This window comes from Camelus dromedarius, chromosome 14 (genome assembly GCF_036321535.1).
Source record: "Camelus dromedarius isolate mCamDro1 chromosome 14, mCamDro1.pat, whole genome shotgun sequence".
NCBI classification, from domain to species: domain Eukaryota; kingdom Metazoa; phylum Chordata; class Mammalia; order Artiodactyla; family Camelidae; genus Camelus; species Camelus dromedarius.
The window spans coordinates 55,727,792-55,750,098 of record NC_087449.1 but is presented as its reverse complement, the minus strand read 5'-3'; the positions used below and the strand labels follow the sequence as shown (position 1 = coordinate 55,750,098).

General features: G+C 39.4%; 1 protein-coding gene and 1 long non-coding RNA gene across 7 annotated transcripts in view; one reads left to right on the top strand and one right to left on the bottom strand.

The window, feature by feature from the left end:
- Positions 1 to 1,715: 1,715 nt before the first annotated feature.
- LOC116156782 (uncharacterized) lies at positions 1,716 to 11,610 on the bottom strand. Its single transcript, XR_010383948.1, has 4 exons — positions 11,534 to 11,610; positions 9,676 to 9,762; positions 3,309 to 3,385; positions 1,716 to 3,218 (listed from the first exon to the last, which is right to left on the bottom strand). It is a non-coding gene; the product is annotated as an uncharacterized LOC116156782 (long non-coding RNA).
- A 156-nt stretch (positions 11,611 to 11,766) lies between these two features.
- The window catches only part of ZBTB40 (zinc finger and BTB domain containing 40), a 69,444-nt gene continuing 58,903 nt past the window's right edge, over positions 11,767 to 22,307 (top strand). For 4 of the 6 annotated variants that reach the window (XR_010383946.1, XR_004140629.2, XM_010979827.3 and 1 more), the window contains exon 1: positions 11,768 to 11,945. The gene's annotated coding sequence lies outside the window, so the exon portion shown is untranslated. Of the gene's footprint in view, positions 11,946 to 22,307 lie in introns of all 6 variants that reach the window. The other 2 variants (XR_010383947.1, XR_004140630.2) reach the window with 1 other exon arrangement.

The window sequence follows — 22,307 nt, the reverse complement described above, 5'->3', positions numbered from 1 at the left end:
CTTAGAGGTATATGTTAATATCACCAACTACTGTTTTAAATTCACCCACTTTGCCTTGTAAGTCTATCAGTTTAAAATATTTCTAAGTTATATTATTAGGTGCATATGTGGTTGTAATTGTTACATGCCCTCAGTATAAAGTTCGTTTTACTGATATCTGTGACCCTTTTTGTCTGTATGGATGCTTTGATGTCCTAGCTTTCTTCTAATTTGTGTTGGCTTTGTATATATTTTTCATTTTCTTGTTTTTAACCTGTTGATTAAGTAACATGTTTACATGATTCAAACTTGAAATGATGTTTAAAGGCATACACTGAAAAGTTTTGCTTTAACCCAGTTTCCATCCACCCTGTGCCAGTCATCAAATTATTGCCTCTCAGTTCTAAATTCACTCTTCTTTATGTTGCTTTGTAATATTGGAACTGGACCTTGTCACTATTTCTCCTTTGGCAGATGGCATACTGCTAGACCTTGTCAAATAGAGGGTGTTGAGGGAAACTACAAGAGGAAAGGGCTTATCTTCTGATTCTGGTGCTTTTCTTTCTGGCGTCTATAGTATGGCTGCTAGCAGATGGCTTCCTTGCTAGCAGGTGGCTCCTCTGTCAAAGGTGTGCTGGAAACCCAGTGGTACACACACTCCAGCATCCCATGGCTTATAGCCATACCTTCCCCAATGAGGTGTGAATCTCAGCTTTGCAGGAGAGGGGCTCTTTCAAGTTTGTTTCTCCTTGACTGTACGCCCTCACTGTTAGAGGTAGCAGCTATTCCGCACGGCTGTGTCCAATGTGGTAGCCACTAGCCAAATGTAGCTACTTAGATTTAAATATAAATTAATTAAAATAAATTCAAATTAAAAATTCAGTTCCTCAGTCACACTAGCTATATTTCAAGTGTTTAATAGTCACGTGTGGCTAGTAACTACTGCATTGGGCAGTGCAGACATAGAACATGTCCATCACTGCAGAACATTCTATTGGACAGTGCTGCCTTAGCAGTGTCTATTCCTCTTAGGAGTCAGTCTCCTTTATTAATAAATAATTCTTTACATTGTACAAATTAACATTATACTAGTTACATTACTAGTGAATGTCTTTATGTTATTTCCTTTTCCAATTTCCCTGGTTTCTATCTCCTGATTGGCCCGTGGATAACACACACTCCATTTTTCATATGTATCTCTTCAATGTTTTTATGCAAATATAAGCAAATACATATATACATTCTTATCTCTACTCCCCCCAACACATACACTTATTTACACAAAAACAGCACACTATGTATACAAAGCAGAAGTCTGATGAACTATTGCCAGCAGGCCAAATTCAGCTAAATCTGGCCACACTCATTTGTATTGTCTGATTGCATTCATGCTACAATGGCAAGTTGAAAGTCAAGCAGTTGCAACAGAGATTGCGTGGCCTGCAAAGCTGAAAATATTAACCGTCTGGTCCTTTACAAAGAAAAAGTTTACTGATTCCTGTTCTACATCTTGCTTTTTAATTTAGCAATATATATTGGAGTTCTTTCCCTATAAGGATGTTAGAGCTTCCTCATTCTTTTATTTTGAAGCTGTATAATATTCCTTTGAGTGGACACATTGCAACATACTTAATCTTGTTCCTTTGGTTTAAATTCCATTTTTTCCTATTTCAAGGATTATTTCAGTGAAATATCAGTGAATTCAGTGAAATATCAGAATTTCAGTGTATATGCATCATTCTGTACACATGCAGGTATATATACAAAGTAAATACCCAGAAGTGAAATTATTGATCAAAGGGAAAAATGCATTTTAAAATTTCGATAAGAATTGTTAACCTAAAAGGAAAAAAACAACAGAAAAATTGTTAAGCTACATAGGGATTGTACTAATCTACATCCCAACCAGCAATGAGAGTGCCTGTTTACCATCTCATTGTCAAACTTCTAGAATTTTCCCCAATTTGATAGGCTAAAAAAAAGATATTTCAGAGTAGTTTTAATTTGTACTACTCACATCATGAATAGATTGAGAATATTTTTGTGTTTTTAGAGGTCATCTTCATGTCTTTTTATGTGTGTGTGAACTGCCTCTTTACATCTTTGCTCATTTTTCTTCAATTTTCAAAAGACTTTTGGTCTTGTTCTTATGAATTCCTAGAAGCTATTCATGTATTAAGAAAATTAGTCCTTTAACTATAATATGAGTGGCATATATATCCTCCCAGGTTGCCATTTATATTGAAACTTTATTTACGGGTTTTTAAAAAATACGGTTAAATTGATCAATCTTTCTTTTTAGGTTTTTGGATTTTGAGTCAATTAGAAAGTCCTTCACCACCTCAAGGTTACAAAGAAATTTGCCCATTTTTTTCCTAGTACTTTAATGTCTACAATTTTTGAGCTTTAGATCTTTGATCTATTTTTAGTTTATCCCAGCGAAAGATGTGAGGTATAGATAAAACTCCTTTTTCAAATGATTACCCAATTATCCCCAAACCATTAATTATAAAGTTTATCTTTACTCTCACACCTTTAGAATATATTAAATTTCTATATGTATTTTGGTCTATTCTCGGACTTTCTATATTGTTCCATTGGTTTGTCTGTTTATGAGCTAATTACTCACTATTTTCATTGTTGAAGCTTTAGAATATAGTTTGATATCTGGTAGGGCTGATTCTCTATATTCTTTGTTGTTAATTTTTCCATTTGAATCCTATAATCAGCTTCTCTAACCACAGAAAGTCTGTTGGTGTGTTTGCTGAGAATTAACATTTTTATGATGTTCATTCTTCTTGCTATTTAAGAAATGATATACCATATTCTTGGGTTACAATCAATATTGTTAAAATGACCACAGTACCCAAGGCAATCTACAGATTCAATGCAATCCCTATAAAATTACCAATGGCATTTTTCACAGAACTAGAACAAAAAAATTTTAAATTTATATGGAAACATAAAAGACCCCGAAAAACCAAAATAATCTTGAGAAAGGAGAGTGGAACTGGAGGAATCATGCTCCCTGACTTCAGACTATACTACAATACTATAGTAATCAAAAGAGTATGGTACTGGCACAAAAGCAGACACATAGATCAATGGAACAAGATAGAGAGCCTACAAATAAACCCACACACTTATAGTCAATTAATCTACAGCAAAGGAGGCAAGAATATGCAATGGAGAAAAGACAGTCTCTTCAATAAGTGGTGCTGGGAAAACTGGACAACTACCTGTAAAAAAATGAAATTAGAACATTCTCTAACACCATATTAAAAAAAAAACTCAAAATGGATTAAAGACCTAAATGTAAGACCACTTACCATAAAACTCCTAGAGGAAAACATAGACAGAACACTCTCTGACATAAATTGCAGCAATATTTTTTTGGATCCATATCCTACAGTAATGGAAACAAAAGCAAAAATAAACAAATGGGACCTAATTAAACTTGAAGGCTTTTGCACAGCAAAGGAAATTATAAACAAAATGAAAAGACAACATACCAAAAGGAAGAAAATATTTGCAAATGATGCGACTGACAAGGGATTAATTTCCAAAATATACAAGCAGCTCGTACAGCTCAATAGCAAAAAAACAAACAATCCAATAAAAAAATTCACAGAAGACCTAAACAGACATTTCTCAAAAGAAGACATACAGATGGCCAACAGGCACATGAAAAGATGCTTAACATTGGTAATTATTAGAGAAATGTAAATCAAAACTACTACAAGAGAGGTATCACCTCACACAGGTCAAAACGGCCATCATCAAAAAGTATACAAATAATAAATGCTGGAGAGGGTGTGGAGGCAAGGGAGCCCTCTTACACTGTTGGTAAGAATGTAAATTGGTGCAGCCACTATGTAAAACAGTATGGAGGTTCCTTAAAAAACTAAAATTAGAGTTACCATATGATCCAGCAATCCCACTCCTGGGCATATACCCAGAAAAGATGAAAATCCTAACTTGAAAAGGTACACGCACCCCAGTGTTCACAGCATCAGTATTTACAATAGCCAAGGCATGGAAGCAACCTAAATATCTATCAACAGATGAATGTATAAAGAAGATGGAATATTACTCAGCCATAAAAAGTGAAATAATGCCATTTGCAGCAACATGAATGGACCTAGAGATTATCATACTAAGTGAAGAGAAAGACAAATATATGATATTGCATAGGTGGAATCTAAAAGAGATACAAATGGTCTTATTTACAAAACAGAAATAGACTTACAGACATAGAAAATAAACTTATGGTTACCAAAGGGGATACATTAGGAGTCTGGGATTAACAGATACACACTACTACATGTAAAATTGACAAACAACAAGGATCTACTGTATAGCACAGGGAACTATATTCAGTATCTTGTAATAACCTACAGTGGAAAAGAATCTGGAAAAGAATATATATATACATAACTGAATCACTTTGCTATACTGAAACATTATAAATCAACTATACTTCAACTTAAAAATATATGTCTTTCCACTCAAGTTTTCTGTTGTATTTCGCACCAATATTTTAAGTTTATATTTAAAATGTATTAATAATTTATTTCTGTTGCTATTTATATTACATATGGTCTTTTCTTGCATTATCTCTTCTAGTTGTACAACGTTTCTGTGTAAAGTTTATACATTGGTGTATTAGTCAGTGTTCTCTAGAGAAACAGAACCAATAGGACACATATAGCTACAAAAGAGAAGATACATTATGGGAATTGGCTCTTGCAATTACAGACCGAGGTATGCTTTGATGTGCCATCTACAAGCTGAAGAACCAGGAAAGCTGATGGTATAATTCAGCCTGACTCCAAAGGTCTGAGAACTGGGGGAGCTGAGCTAGATCTCCCAGCCCACAGCCTACGGCCTTTCTCTTCTAACTGGTTTCTGCATATTTGTTTAATTCTCCAGCTTCACCTTACTTTACCACCTTCTCCTCCTTCTCCCCACCCCCACCGTCTTTCTCCCTCTTCTTCTCATTCTTTCTTTCATAATAGGTTATTTGGTTGATTCTTTAGGGTTTTCCAGGTGTATATTCTATTCTCTCTCTTTTCTCTTATCTGATTGTGGTAAGTAATACGTCTAGCTTAATGTTAAAAATAAGTAGTGATAATCTAAAAAACAAAAACAAACAAACAAACAAACAAAAACAAAGCATAAATACAGGACAGAAAGAGACTCATAGACAGAGAATACAGACTTGTGGTTGTCAGGGGGGTGGAGGGTGGGAAGGGATAGACTGGGATTTCAAAATTGTAGAACAGATAAACAAGATTACACTGTATAGCACAGGGAAATATACACAAAATGTTATGATAACTCACAGAGAAAAAAATGTGACAATGAGTGTGTATACGTCCATGAATGACTGAAAAATTGTGCTGAACACTGGAATTTGACACAACATTGTAAAATGATTATAAATCAATAAAAAATGTTAAAAAAATAAGTAGTGATAGAAACCATGGTTGTGTTGTTCCTAACTTTGAGAGGAATGAACCAGGGTTTCCCCATTAAGTAGATGCACCATGCTAATAGTTTTCCTCTGAAAAACTAATAAATTGGATTTCATAAAATTCAAAGCTTCTGTGCTTTGAATGACACCATCAAGAAAATGAAACAAGACAAATTATACCAAGTATCTATAATCTCTTTCAAAGATAGAAGCAGAGGGAATACTTCCTAACTTGCTCTTTGAGACCAGTGTTAGATTAATACCAAAAACAATGACCTTACAAGAAAACTAGGGATCAATATCTCTCATGAACATAGATGCAAAAATACTTAACAAACTATTAGCAAATGAAATCCAACAATGTATTAAAATAATTATACACCACAACTGAGGGGGATTTATTCCAAGTATGCAGGGCTCATTCAGTATTTGAAAATCAATAAATGTAATCCATCATATCAACAGCTTAAAGAAGAAAACTCACACGATCATATCAATAGATGCAGGAAAAAGCATTTGACAAAATCCAACAACCATTTATGATTAAAAATTTCCAGTAAACTAGGAACAGAGGGGAAGAAATAATAAAACTAAATAAATGGAAGGCTATCCCATGTTTATGGATATGAAGACAATATTGTCAAGATATCAGTTCTTCCCAACTCAATCTATAGATTCTATGCAATCCCAATCAAAATCCCAGCAAATAATTTTTGTAGATTTTGACAAATTAATTCTAAAGTATTTATGGAGAGGCAAAAGACCCAATAGCCAACACAATATTGAAGAAGAACAAAGTTGGAGGACTGACACGACTCAACTTCAAGACTTACTATAAATCTGCAGTAATTAAGATTGTGGTATTGGTAAAAGAACAGATCAATAGAACAGAATAGAGAGCCCAGAAATAAACCCACACAAAGTCAATTGATATTTGACAAAAACAGCAAAGGTAATACAATGGAGTAAAGATAGCTTCAACATATAATGCTGGAACACCTGGACATCCACATGCAGACAAATGAATCTACACACAGACCTTACTCTTCACAAAATTGAATAAAAATGGATCGCAGACCTAAATGTAAAATGTAAAACTCCTAGAAAATAAATAGGGGGAAATCCAGATGACCCTGGGTATGGTGATGACTTTTTAGATACAACACCAAAGGTACAATCCATGAAAGAAAGAATCTATAAGCTGGGCTCAGGGGTAGGTATAACTCAGTGTTAGAAGCATGCTTAGCATATACCGAGATCCTGGGTTCAACCCCCAATACCCCCATTTAAGAGAGAGAGAGAAAGAAGCTGGGCTCATTAAAATTAAACTTTTCTGCTCTGTGAAACACAATGTCAAGAGAACGAGAAGACAAGCCACAGACTGGGAGAAAATATTTGCACAAGACATATCTGATAAAGGACTATTATCCAAATTATACAAAGAACCCTTAAAAGTCAAAAACAAGAAAACAAAGAACCTGATATAAAAATGGGACAAGGACCTTAACAGACACCTCACCAAAGAGATACATGCATGGCTAGTAAGAATATCATAAGATGCTCCACATCATGTATCATCAGGGAAATGCAAATTAAAACAACAATGAGATACCACTATACATCTATTAGAACGGCCAACATCCAGAATACTGACAACACCAAATCCTGGTGAGGATGTGGAGCCATGGAAACTCTCATTCATTGTTGGTGGGAATGCGAAATGGTAGAGCACTTTGGAAAATAGTCTGGCCATTTCTTACAAAACTAAACATACTATTACCATATGATCCAATAATTTGCTCCTTGGTATTCACCCAAACAAATTGAAGTTATGCCCACACAAAAGCCTGCACACAGATGTTTATAGCATTTCTATTCATGACTGTCAAAACTTGGAAGCAACCAAGATGTTTTTCAGCAGGTGAATGGATGAATGAACTGTGATACATCCAGATGATGGAAGATTACACAGTGCTAAAAAGAAATGAACTACCGAACCATGAAAAGACATGGAGGAAATGAACATGCATATTACTAAGTGAAAGAAGCCAATCTCAAAAGGCTACAGAATATATGACTCCAACTATGTGACATTCTGGAAAAGACAAAACTATAGAGACTGTCAAAAGGTCAATAATTTCCAGGGGTTTGGGGACAAGGAGGATGAAATGGCAGAACACAGAGGGCTTTTAGAGTAGTGAATTACTCTGTATAATATTATAATGGTGGATGCACATTATGCATTTGACCAAACCCATAGAAGGTACAACACCAAGAATGAACCCTAATATAAATTATGGACTTGGGTTATAAAGATCTGTTAATGGAGGTACATCAGTTGTAACGAATGTACCATTCTGTGGAAGGATGTTGATGGTAGGGAAGGCTATGCGTGTGTGGGGGCAGGGGAACATGCGAAATCTGTGTACCTTCCTCTCAGTTTTGCTGTGAACCTAAAACGACCCTAAAAAATAAAAATGTTCTATATCTTGATGTGGTGGTGATTACATAGGTGTACGTATTTGCCAAAACGCCAATTTAAATGAGTACATTTTCTCATATGTAAATTATACTTAATAAAGCTGATTCTAAATGAAATGAAAGATTACACTGGCTTGCTGTCTGCAGAGCAAAGCAAAAGATAGTAAAAGAGGCTGCAGGTGGAGGATACACAGTAGGTGAGAGGTAAAAGCCATTTGGACTTTGGTTGTGAAAATAAAAAGCATATATTTAGAGAGAAAATCAACAAAACTTGGTGACTAGTTGAGGGTGACTGACAGAAATGTCAAGGACAACTCCCAGCTGTCTAACCTGAGCAATGAGGCTGAGAGTGGTGGGTGGGCTGTCCTCTCTGAGCTGGGGAGCTGGCGAGGAGAAGCAGGCTTGGCTGGAAAATTACAGCTTCTGTTTTGGATTAGATGGATATGATGGGGCTGTGTGCCATGTCCAAAGATGTTGATTCTGTTACTCTGAATGCAACAGAGCCTTTTGTCTTGGGGGAAATTGAGGCAAGGGATTCATTCACAATATAAGATATGGGTAGGATCAGACCCACAGAAGGACTCTAGACTCTCACTGGCTGGGAGCCCCTTCGGAGTGAGGTAGTCTCTCCCTTCTCCTGGTCTTTTGTCATCTCGGATGGATGAACAAGCTGACCTTTCTGAGTCATTTGGCAAATTCCAACAGCATCCACATCTGAGACTCTCTGGTCTCCACAGGGGTAAGATCTGATGACTAAGCTTCATTTGGATTGGAGAAAAGTAGTGAAATTCTAACACTTAGAAAGCCAGGAAAAAGAATGCTAAGGCCCAGATACCTATTCTAGCAGATAAAAAGCATATGCTGAGCCTCTAGCAAACTTCACTTCTACAAATAACACCACCGCCTTGGGAAACAGCAGAGACATTTGACCAGGCGGCAGCTGTGCAGAGAGTGCTATTTAAAGACTCGGCTTTTGCAGCCCAAGGACTCTGGGCTTAGGATTTGATTGGAAGGCGGAGAGAAGACAGCAAAGACTGAGGAAAGAACCAGATTTGGGGAAAAACATCACCAGGTGGTTGGCTGCTGATATGAACCCTGAATATGTTAAATGAGCTCATTTTAATAAAATTATGTCTATCCATCTCTCTGAGTAAATTAAATGTGTTAATTCATGGAAAGTGCTTGGAACAGTGTCCACTTCATAGTGCTTATTGAAGGGAAACTGTCATTATTACCATTATTATCTCTCCATCTACCTACCAACATATATATTTGCCCAGAGATGGAGACATGCTCATCTGTAATGATATGTTACCACTAAGTGGTAGGATTTAGAGTGATTCTGTTTTTAACTCTCTTTGTATTTTTTTGTAATCCTTGAATTCTTTATAATGAACACATATATTTTGTAAAAACCACAAGTCACTATTCTGGGGGAAAAAAGTTAAGCCCTTAGAGTCAGACTTCCAAAGTTTCAATACCAACTCCGCTAATGAATAGCTGTGTGACCTTGAGAAAATTATTTACTTCTCTGAGTCTGTTTTCTCCTGTATAGCAGGGGGTAATCATGTTACCTACTTCATTCGGTGGTTATGGGAACTAAATGAGACAGTCCAGGAAGAGCTTGGCATGGGGTCTGGCAGAGGGTAAGAAGAAGACAAATAATGACTTATTACTAGCCATAGAAGTGGTCCTGGCTGTGTTATTTCCTACTAGGGCAAGGATTATGTTCTGTTTACCTCAGTGTTCTTGGCATGTAGTAGTCACTCAGGAAACAGTTGGTAGTTTAGCTGGAGTCACCTCAAACATTGGCTTGGGAACATTCTCTGTTGAGGTAGAAAAAAAGGTGAAAAGATCTCAAGCACCTTCCCCTTATGGTCAAGGAATGAGTCCTTTTGATGATTGGGAAGCACAAGTTATTTCTCCAAAACTCTCGAGACTTTCCCAAGATGAGGTCCTTGGAGGGTCCACCATTGGTTTCTTATTCTCCCATATAATGGCCAGCCAGAAGCCAGGGCCACTGCTCTCCATCACCTTATGCTGCTCTTCATGGACTTGTAGGCAAGTCATTTCCATGAGAATTTCCAATAATGCAAAATGTCAAGTGAACAATTACAGGGAAACTGCAGCCATTTTCCATTGACTGTGTGTGAGTGTGTTGAGAGATGGCATTCTTTGTTATGTCTCAAACAATCCTTCAGAAGGAAACAGTCCTTCCTATATTTCCTAAACACTCTACAACCAACGTATATTCCTTTAAAATAAGAAATAAAAACTTTAAAACACCATCCTATTCTTTATAACCATGGTCCCAGGAATTCAGGGTAGCCTCATTTCCCTGCTTTCTCCTTGTCCCAATAGGATGCAGAATCTTGTTAAGTTAAACAGAGAGGACACGTTTCTGCACTTATTCCTATTGTTTGGGAACAATAAAGCCTCAAGCCATCCACATACACACACAGTACATTGGTAATAATATTGATTTTTAAAAATCCACTGATTGGATAAATATTTCTCAAGCACCTATTAAGTACCAAGCGTCATTCTACAGGTTGGTTTGTTTGTTAAATCTGGCAACACTGTACTGAGGGCTCCCACTAAACGAGAATGTAGAAATGGTGGAAATTAATTAGGAGACACAATAGCTGTGACCGTGACTCTAGTGACTATAAAACTGATTGAATGTCCCCTGCTATATAAATCTGACCCTGAGCGTGACAGTGACATGAGTGTAATACTGAAAGTGACTAATTAGGCAGTAACAAGACGGTCCCGTACCCAGTAGGCGCCTACTAAATATTGGCTTGAGCATGCGGCAATGAAAATAGCTGAGTGACAATAATGGTGAAAACAACTGAAAGGGTGACAGCTGGGCACACATTCCAATTGCTACATTGTACAGAACCGTTTGGAGTTCGTGGTCGTGGTCGCATACTGGACAGTGACAGTAAAAAATGATAAACCGGATAACAGCAACAATGCAAATGACAGTTCTGCCCAGTAGAGTGATTTGTGATTAAAACGGTAATAGGTGTCAGTCCGACAATGACATCTCTCAGAACGACTGAATAGTGACACTATGGACGTAATCAGCTGTAACCTAAGTGAGAACTCGGCAATGCACTGAGACAACCGGATCTGAATGGCAGGACTGGCAGGGACAGAAAACTGGCTGCGTGTCAGTGACACAGTGACACTGGTGAGGATCAGTGAGCCAGAGCCGATGCGACTTAACTTGCCTGAAACTGTATGGAAATGACTTCATCTGCTTGGCGGTGTGAAGGCGGCAAGAGGAGCTCCAACATGGAACGCACAGTGTGCCACAAAACGTGTGACAGGAAAATAAGCACAAGAAAACTATGAACACTTTTACCCCCGGCCCCCTAAACTCTAAAATGAGGAGGAAGGAGAGGCGGGATCAAAAAGCCTTCAAAACGCCACGATTGGTTGGTACGGGTCTGTTAGCCTATTACGTCCAAGAGGCGCCAAGCCTCTCCACCAATGAAAATGCGTCTGGGGACGCATCCTAGGTCACGTCTCCGCCTTGCACGTGAACTTGTTGTTTCGGAAAAATGGAAAGAAATTTTTTATGCCTACCTGCCATTGCTTGAAATAAGATCTCAACTTTACTGCTGCCCGAGCGAGGGGCAGTGGAAATCCATTAGAAGTTTCCGAAGGGAGTGGGTGGGGGGAGTGGTCAAGGGTCAGAGGTCAGAGAAGTGGCAAGCAACCGGCTGGCCCTAGCGTCCTACCATTGGTGGAAAGCGCGCGCGTGACGCAGGCCCCGCCCCGACGAGGCCCGGCCCCAGCACGTGACTGTGGCGCGCCAGGCAAGCCGGGCCGCCCCCTCCCCGCTTATACCCCTCCGCGCCGGCCTCAAAATGGCCGCCTTCTGGCGTTTCTGGCGCTGTTGAATGGAGAAAGCTTTATTGTTCCCTTCGGTCAGGAGTGTTCGTGTCCTCTATGGCGCTGTCAATAAAGAACGGCAGTTTGAATCGGTGCTGAACAGGTAACCATAGAAACGGGGCTGGGACTCCGCGTTGAGACCCCTTTTGCAGCTGAGGCCTGAGAGGCGTCCCGAATGAGGGGCGCGCAGAGACCCTTCCGCGTGGCAAACCCCGCAGGGCTTGGCCAAGTCCCAGCCGCTTCCTCCCGCCCCGGGACGTGGACCCCCAGGGGCGGTCCACACTTCCGAGCGCAGGCTCCGCTCTATTCTCTGGCGGGGAGAGGCCCCGGGGCCGCGGCGGGGGCGCTCGGCAGGGCCTAGTCCCCACTTGGGGCCTGGCCTAGTCCCCACTTGGGGCCTGCCCTCGTCCCGCATCGCCAGGTACTCGGCCCGATTGGAGGCCTCTTTTCGCAGCTGTTTCTCGAAATCTCAGCCCCCCCCCCCCCCCCCCGCTAACTCCCGGTACCGGCCTGGGCAAAGTATGGCCTTGGGCAAAATCCGCCTTTCACTACCCCTCCCTTCCATTTTTGTCTGTTGGGAGCTAAGAAGGTTTTACTTTTTTTTTAATAGTTGAAGAAGAAAAGAATATTTCACAAACCTTGTGACAGTTTTATGAAATCAAATTCGGGTGTCCATAAACGAACTTTTCTTGGAACACAGCCATGTTCATTGTTTATGTATTGTCTGTTGCTGCTTTCCTGTTACAAGAGAGAAGTTGAGTAGTTGCAACACATATCGGATGGCTTTGACCCCTTGTCCCACAAAGCGAAAAGTACTTTTTACTTTTGCCTGGCTTTTCGCAGGAAGAGTGTGGCGGCCCCAGCTCTGGACACAAGTAGATTGGGTCAGTATTGTGCTGAATTGAGGGATTCCGCTGGTCCCATCTCAGAGTGGTGAACTCGAGTTATAGCTGCTCTGTGCACCCAGAGCTTTAATTGACCACTCTGGCTTTCATTACCTCTTCTGGTCTTACTGATTTATTATTCAGAGTGAAATTGTTTCTCCTACTTTGAATAACAAAAATACCATTCACCCAGTGTCTACAGTAAGCCAGATGCTTATTTATATTCATACACAGCGTTTTTGTACCAACTCTTTATGAGTGTCCATGTGTCCATTTTGCATGAGGAGGACGCCCAGATTCTGAGAGGTTAAGCTATTTCAAAATGTACTAGATTGTAGGTCTGGCAAATAGAGCTCTTCCCTGGGAGCCCCCTGCCTGGGGACCCACATCATACTGCTTGGACTTTATTCTTTCAGAGCTCTAAACCTGGAGTTATTGGTTCTTCCTTGAAGTCAAATCCAACTCTTTGTATCGTTTATGGAGATTTAATTACAACCTCAAAATGAAATTTTTCTCTACTTGCCTATATCATCAAACTTCTGCCACACCCCACTTTCTAACTTAGATGTTGCTCCTTTATAGCAGTTGGGGATCCCGAACCTAATTATTCCTCACTAGTTTAGTAACAATAGATAGAACACCCCATGCTTACATGCATGTATGTTAATCGTTCAACATTTGTCCAGCACGTACAATTTACTGGCGATGATTCAAATCCCTGGAAATATAGTGGTGAACAAGATCAACACGATCTCTACCCTCTCACAGAATTTAAATTCTGTAGGGGCTTGGACAGATGGCATACAGGTAAATAAAGATAATTTCATGTACAGCTATCATAGCATCATACTAATAAAATCAGTAGTTAATATTTACTGAGTGATTCCTGTGCAGCAAGGACTGCACTATGTGCTTCATTTCCATGGCTTATTTAATCCTCACACAAACATTATGATGTAGGTAGTATTAATATTCCCATTTCAAAGATAAGGAAACAGAGTCAGGAGAGATGTACAAGGTTACATAGTTAGTGCCTAAGGGACCTGGGATCTGTCTGAACCTAAACTGATCACACTCAGCACCCTATATTATGCTGTCTGTTTATTATCTTTCCTGCTAATTTGGGAGGTCCTCAAGGGCAGGGACCACACCTTACCTGTTCTTGTGTCAGCTACCAGCCAGTGCCCACAACCTTACATTTGGTAAATATTAAATAAATCCAGGCCATTGGTTGAGCAAATATTTGTGTGCCTGCTGTGTATCAGGCACCACTGTGGTAGGCCCTGTGATTACTAGGGTGAAACATGGACCTAAAATCTGGTATCTCACACAGTAAGGCAGTAACAAAGTTATTCCAAATTGTGGCAGTGCTGCAATAGAGGAAACAACAGTGCCGACCTGGAGACTGCTGATAGCCCCCAAAGGCCTCTCTTCTGAGTAGTTGAAGCTGAAACTTGTTGAGTGACCAGATTCAGTCCAGCAGGAAGGGAAAAGGGAGAGGAATGGGGCAGAAGAACTTTTCAGTAAGTTCAGAGACTGAGCTGGCAAGAACTTGGAGTGTTCTCCAGAACAGAGCTGAAAGAAGCCGGTAATTGTGCTGTGGTTCAGTCCTGTGCTCCGAGACCCGGCCCTGCACCCAGCTTTACTGCACGCTCTTGGGCCAGTTAACAGATTATTGTCTAATCTGTCAAATGTGGATAAGGGTACCTTCTCAAAGGATTGTTATGTGGTTTCTTGTTGATACACATATTGCTGAATTCCAGTGAGAGAAAACTAACCAAATTTATCCCCAAATGGAAACTTATTTAAAGTGCTAAATAATAACAAAAATTCAGAAATATGTTACAGATGAATTTGACGGGGTGTGTGTGTGTGTGTGTGTGTGTGTGTGTGTGTGTGTGTGTGTGTTTCTATCTTTAAGGGGAAGGGACCAGATTTTTTTTTTTCAGTGTTTCTGTTAAGAGAGGAACTTTTCCAAATGGGATTTATTTTCTGAAACAAAACTATACAACTATTTATGCAGAGCATTTTTCATCATTTTCGTGTTTTAAGCATGAAACCATTTGCGTTACTTCATTCTAAGAAAACCATAGGCTTCTTCTAGTTGGTAGTCATTTCAGAATTTGTTTGCAAATGATTTGGGGTTTCCTCTTAAAGTTTTCAGAATAATGATGCATACTTTAAGCAATACGTTGAATGCTTTAAAGCAGGTAGCAGATTTTTTGAATAGGTAAAAATAAGATAATGTTTGGGCTCATAAACATGAAAAATTACAGAGGCAATAATAAATTGAGCGAATTATATAGGAAGATCAGCAGTGTCAAGTTTTGCTTTAAACTGTATCCAGCAACCATATTGCACATGTCATCAGAAGATGTAATCCAGCCTAGCAAATGGAGCAAGGAACCAGACAGAGAGTGGCACGTTAATGCAATGTTAACCAACAAGCCCTGAATTAAATTGCTATTTTAGGTTTGGGTGGGACCTTCACATTTAAAGTATTGCAGTTTTACTCTGTGATTTGGGTCTGTTGGGTTCCAGTAAAGAGTAGGTGGTAACACTAGCTTTGAAGGATAATATAAAACTGCAGGAAGAGCCAGGGCATACCAATTTGTTTTTCAATCTATTTTATTTCAGTTCAAAGCATCGTTGCAGACAGGCAGTGCAGGGAAACGAGCCACACTTTGGCAATACTCACCTGCTTCTGGAGATTGAGGAAGACTGAGTATAACCAAAGTGTGGCTTGTTTTCATGGACTGTCTGTCTGCAAAGATGCTCTGAATGAAATAAAATAGATTGAAAACAAATTGGTATGCCCTGTTGCCTCTGCTGAGTATTTGCATTACCCTTCTGGAGTACCAGCACACCAGGGAAGGCAGTGACCCTTCAGCCTCTTTCAACTCTTCAAGAGAGTGAGCTCTTTGATTTTCACAAGGAAATTGAATTGGGATATGTGGTTTTCTGGATCTCCAATAGCCTGCCTTCTAAAGCCATCGTCCTGACAACATAGAGAAAGCAAGCTATAACCACATAAAGGAAAGAATTAAATATTAAGGGCATTTAAATTCAGAGATGAGATTGTCACTTTCTTTAAGTCATGCAGAGGGTGCAGTATTTCATTTGTACAGAGCATGTAGTTTTAAGACTCCTACAGTCCTTGAAGGAGGGAAGGGTGAAGGAAGGAAACTGTCTTTCCTTAAATTTCCTTCATGTTGTTAACTCCATATCCTCAAAATCATGACATCAAGTATTTCATTTCCATAGATAAAGTAAATATGTTTTTGCTGATCCACATCAGCTTGTTCATCTGGGGTAAATAAATGGTCAAGTTGCAAGGCATCCACGAATCCTTTGAATTTGTCTGCAAATTTGTGTGAATGCCATTTTTTTCTGGGAAGAGGGCCCATTTACAGGCCTTCCTCAAAGATACTGCGGGTTCAGTTCCAGACCACTGCAGTAAAGTAAATATGGCAATGAAGTGAGTCACATGAATGTTTTGGTCCAATCTATTTTGTACACTGTTGCCAGTAATCTTTCTAAAGCACAGATCTGAACATGTCACTCTCCATGCTAAAACTCCAGGATGCCTTGCCTGTCTTCAGGATAGCGCAGTTCCTTGGCTTGATTTGGGCTGCCCTCAAGCTCTGGCTGAGCCTGTCTCAAGCCTCAACTCTTAGCAGTCTCTCTACTCCCCTCTCAACCTGCTACTTGAGCACCAGTCATTGACACTCAGTGGGCCAAAAGGAACTTCACTCTTCCTGGACCAGTGGGCTAAGCTCTGGGACTTTTGGGCTGTTCCTTCTCTTTGGATTTCCCTGGCCATGTTATTAACCAGGCTGGTAGCAATGCTGTTATATGTACTGACCATTAGATTACTGAATGTTGTTTTAGTTTTCTGTGTGGTTCCTGTTGTCCTTAGAATGTATGCTATTTGAAATGTATGGTCAAACACTGTCCTAAAGTCTCCTGATGTAATTCTTTTCTCTGTGTGGTTATACCACCAACTTGATAAACAGTCTCATTTGTTTTAAATTTTGAGAATTGTTTTTAGAAATCAAATTTTGTTTTTAACTATAAAAACCATTTATGTGGTTCCAAAATCAAAACCATATAACAAGTTACATTCACAGAAGTTTTTATGTCATGCCTAACCCCTCTTCTCTTTCTCTTGAGTCTTGCTGCCAGGGTTTTGGGGTTTTGTCAATCTGTTAGGTAAGAAGTAACATTTCATTATGGTTTAAATTTGTTTTCTCCTTTTATGAGATACAGAATATCTGCCCAATGTCTGTGGTATAAGTAGCAAAAGTATTTTTTTCCAATTTGTCACATGCCTGACTTTACATATGTTGTGTTACTGCTATACACAAGTTTTACATCTTTATATAGTCATAATTATCAGTCTTACAGTGTATTGCTTTAGATTTTGAGTCAGAGTTAGGAAGTTTGCACCACTCAATTTATGAGGAATTCATTAATGTTTTCCTCTAGTACATATATGGTTTCACTTTTTTTTCTTTTTAAATATCTAAGAGTGATCCATTTGAAATTTATCTTGGCATTTGGTGTGAGGAAGGATCCAATTTTATCTTTTTTCCAACAGCCAGCCAAGTGTCCCAACACTGCTTACTAAAAACTGTTATCTCTTCTCTACTGATTTGAGTAGATACTAAACTCTTACATGCATTTGGGTTTCTTACTGGATTTTCTATTTTGTTCCATTGGTTAATTGTCAATTCCTGCCATTACAAAACTACTTTAATTTTAGAGGCTTGTAATTTGTTTTAATATCTGGAAGGCTGGTTTTTTCATATTGCTCCTTTTTGGGGTTTTCCTGGCTGTTGTGCATGTTTATTCTGCATATGAGCTTTATAATTTGTCTAATTTTCAGATGAAACAACTTGATGATATTTTTATTGAGATTATGTTAAGTTTATAAATTAGCTTGGGGAGAACTGACATCTTTATGATGCTGAATCTTTCTTTTATGATGCTAGATCATGATCTATCTTTTCATTTGCTCAAGGCTACTTTTGTGATTTTTTAGGAGTATTTTATGTTTTCTCTTATATAAACTTTTTATGCTTCTTGTTCAGTTTATTAGACTTTCATTCTTAACTTATAAAAAAATTAAATTAATTCCTTTTAGAATCCCTCCAGAACTTCTCAGAGAAGTTGTGCACATCCACATACTCAAAACTTTTTGCATACCATTTCTGATGGCTCATAAATACCCTTCTCCAAAAGCCCATCCCCATATATTGTCCCCTCAAAACCCCTTACTCCTTTCCCATTCTCAGTATCTAGCCTTGTGTCCTACATACTGTAGGCAGTCAGCACGTATCTGTTGAATGAAATGAATAAAGCATACGGGGAAGAGGAAAGTAAATGAAGGAGTGAGAAGCCTATAAGACCTCTCCTTGGGGAGGTTGTCCTTTTACAAATGTCAGATACTCCTAAGCCTGCAGCCTGTAGCCTTAATTCACTGATTCGTAGTATTTTGTTTTCCTCATCCCCATCCCAGAACTTTAAAGTAAATACCATGTTGATAATAATAATCGTTTACTGAACACCTAAAAGGTGGGTGTTTTACATAATTATTTCTTGTAATCCTCATAGCAAGTAAGCAATAGGTACTATTATCCCCATTTAAAAAACTATTATAATGTGACAATGAATATATATATGTTCATATATAACTGAAAAATTGTGCTGTACACTGGAATTTGACACAACACTGTAAAATGATTATAAATCAATAAAAAATATTAAAAAATTATTATGGAAATTTCAAACATGTGAAAGTGAGAATAGTGTTATGTGCTCCCGTATACATGTTCACTCCATTTTACACTTGAGAAAACAGGTTTTGTAAGGTTAAGTAACTCAAGGTTACAGAGCAAAAGTCAGATTTAAAGCCCATCTCTTTTTAGCTCCTTAAGGTTGTCTTTAAATTTTTAAACTCCAGCTGGCCAGGGTGAGGCAGAAGCAAGGGAGCCAGTGCAGAGCCACTCTTCTAAGCTCCAGCTGGTAGTAGTAGCAGTATATTCATCTTCCCTTCTAATCACATCACAGATATTTCCCTCACTTCTATTGTTGCAAACAGTAAGCCCTCCTGTCTCTCCCTCTTTACTGCTTCTCTTACGTTCTCTGCTCTCTCTCTGCCTTCTCTTTATCTAGTTTTATTAGTGCAATCCGATATTAGTTGGTTTTTAAAGGCCTGTCACTGTTTTGAGTACCCACCCCCTAGCATGATGTTGGGAACATAGTAAGTACTTACACATTTAAATAACAGTGAAACTTGCTGCTCTAATTTGCTTAGCCCATAGGTTTGGTGTGGTGCTATAACTTACGAATGCTGCTCAGAAGCCCTGGCAGTCATTAAACTTGACTACCTTGACACAGGCTGCTCTCATAGCTGGCGCTCTACTGTCAGCTGTCCTCAGCTCCAGTCAGATTCAAACCCGAGGGAGACTTTCTAAGGTCAGAGTCCAAGACAGCAGAATAATTGGCCCCTAGAGTTCTGGATTTTTTTTTTTTTCCTGGACAGCAAAATGTTGAGGAGGAAATTTTCCATGTCTTCCTTTGAACATTTTTGAGCAAATACTGTGGAATCCCATAGGCTCTTTCCAAAAGTTAAAGGCAGTAGAGAAGTTACCCTCTTCTGCCTTTTTTTGTTTTTTAATGTGTGTGTTAGCTCCTCAAGTTAACCCTCTTGTCATAATCCCTGGTGATGGAGATGAAAGTAATTCCCACTTCTTCAAAGACAAAAGAAAAGGCTTTACAGCACTGAGAGGAGAGTAGAATGCATTTCATCTGTGCAGTGTACACAGAGGGGTCCTGAAGGGTGGGGGAGCTGAGTAGTGTAACAGGACAGTATTGCAGGGAGCTGGGGCTCCACAGTCTCTTCAGTGCTTCTGCTGCTTGACCACAAAGAATGAGAAGAGGCGTGTAAGCTTTGACCACAAAGTATGAGAAGAGGAGTGTAAGCTGGAAGGGGTCTCTTCTTCCCACCTGTGCCATAAACTCCTTGAGAGCAGGGAGTATGCTGGATTTCTTCTCTGTGTCATTCCAACCCAGTTAAGGGCATTTGGCTGAGCTCAGGAAAGATCTGCTGGGTAGACAAGTGCACTCTGCCTACTGACTAGGCTGGGAAACAGGGCCTTGCAGCTACTCTGGGGCTGCACGGGCTCCACACCCTCAGCGGCACTGTCACCAGCTGCGTGGCCTTGGACAAGTCAGGCGGCAAGAGTGATGTGGGCGGTGCCTCACGTAGCAAGGAATAGTAGACTCTAAGTAGAGATCTGCTCTTCCTTAAAAACCACCTGATTTACTGTGTACCTTTGCACTGCCTCTGAACAGAGAGTGATCAAAAGAGTAGGGGAAAGACTCAAGGATCAAGAGCTTCACTGCTTTTAAATTCCCAGTCTTGGGCAGTATCCGGTGGTAAAGGCTCCGGCTCTGGAGTCAGACAGCGTGGGCTCGTTTACTGACTCTACCGCTCACCGGCTTTGTGATTTGGGGCAAGTTTTTTAATCTCTCTAGGCCTCCACTTTCTCAGTTGAAAGTGGAGTTAATAATAGTAACTACCTCCCAGGTTTTGCAAAAATTACATAACACCACCCATGCAAAATGCTTGTCACAGTATCTAGGACGTAGTAAACCTTTGCAAAATGTTAGCTCCCATCGTTAGGTCGCTACCTTAACTCTTCCAAACTGTGTCTTTCTATTTTGCCTTTCCATAATGTCTTCTTCATTGCTTTCCACCTAGAGTTATCTGAGTCACAGGTAATGGAAGAGTCTTGTTCCTGTCACTAGTAAACCAAAGACCTTAAAACACTTCTCAAGGTCTCACTTTCTGCATCTGCAAACGAGGGGGTTGAAACAGGTGATTTCTGAAGTTCTTTGTATCTCCTACTAATTTTTAATGAATTTAAGGCTTTGTATGAAATCTCTCAGATTATAGTCCAGCACTGTGTTGTGAGAGGCCTAACCCTCTCCCTTTCCTAGTTGACTCTCAGCTGTATGAAACTAGCAATGCCTACAGACTTTTAAAATTTTTTTGGTAATATTTGACACACAGTATATAGAAGATACATATGTAACTTAAATAAGTGATGAGGCAGCATGACTAAATATAAGTACATGTGTGAACTGACCACATAACCAAAAACTGTAAAAACAAATATTTTAGGGGGAGCGTATAGCTCTGTGGTAGAATGCGTGCTTAGCATGCACAAGGTCCTGGGTTTAATCCCCAGTACCTCCACTAAAAGATAAGATAAGGTAAGATAAAGAAACCTTATTACCTCCCCCTAAAACAAAAAAACAAAAAAAATCTTAGCAGCAGTATTTTTATGCTTGCTTTTCATGTTTAGTGAATGTTTATAATGTTATTAAAAATTGTCCTTTATGTGTATTGACTCATTTGCAGTGGCTTATTAATGCTTACAACTACCCCATGAGATAAGACTAATATTATCCCCATTTTATATATGAGGAAACTGAGGCCCAGAGAACTAAGCAACTAGCCTAAAGTCATACAGCTGGTAAGAGGGGCAGCTGTCTGTCTGTCTCTCTCTGTCTGTCTCTATAGCCTGTGCTCTAAACCTTTACTGTTAAATACACTGCCTTTGGAGTCACAAGGCCTGTTTTGGTATTCTTTAGTTGTCTGAGCTCTTTGCTTTTTACATTACATGGGTATCTTTGAATTTGGAATTTGCTACTGCATAGTCCAGATTTATTCCTTGCTGAAGAAAAGTGTATTCTCATAATCAGATTGGTGAAAACTGAGAATTCATCCACATTTCCAGGTCAGGGCAAAAGTACCAGTACCAGTGACAAAGCCAAGGGTCTTTTGTAACACTTAAGAGGTTGAATGTGAAAGCACTGAAGTGAGGATTGCTTGCTGAGACTCTTGACTCCAGGATGGAAGAGTCGGCATTAGGTGTAATGCAGTCACAATCCCTAGTCACTCATTAGATGAATGTGTTGTTCAGGAGATTTTGCAGTTTGACCTCTGAAGAGTCATCTTGGAAGAACTACTGGATCTGAGCAGCCTGGCCTGGAAAGGCAGATAAGTCTCTCAAAGCCTCCTTCCATTACAATAGCCTTGAAAAATCACTTGTTTCTATGAATTAGTCAAAAGATAAGAGGACACAAGCAGTTTGTTATGCCGAACATTTTGATGTTTTGCCTCATTGTATTTTATAGAATGCCTCAAAAGAAGAGTTTCATCAGAGATTGAGAGAATCTGGAAAAAGAAATTCATTGAATGTAATGGTTATTATAGGCTTATCAAGAATCAGGTGCTAGCTGCCAGTTTTGAGATGTGAAAAACAGTCTTTTTAGTGGTCCTTAATCTGCTGTGTCTCTACCTCCTTGAGAATATGGTGGTGAGGTGGTGGTAGAGGTGATGATGCTGCTGATGTTGATGGCAGCTAGCAGCTACTTAATGTGCTGACCCTTGAAATGTCCCTAGCATATAGCATTAACTCATTTAATCTTCTGGCAACCCAGTGAGAGAGGTGCCATTACTGCTCCTATTTTGTAGATGAGGAAACTGCCCCACAGAGCTTAGGTGA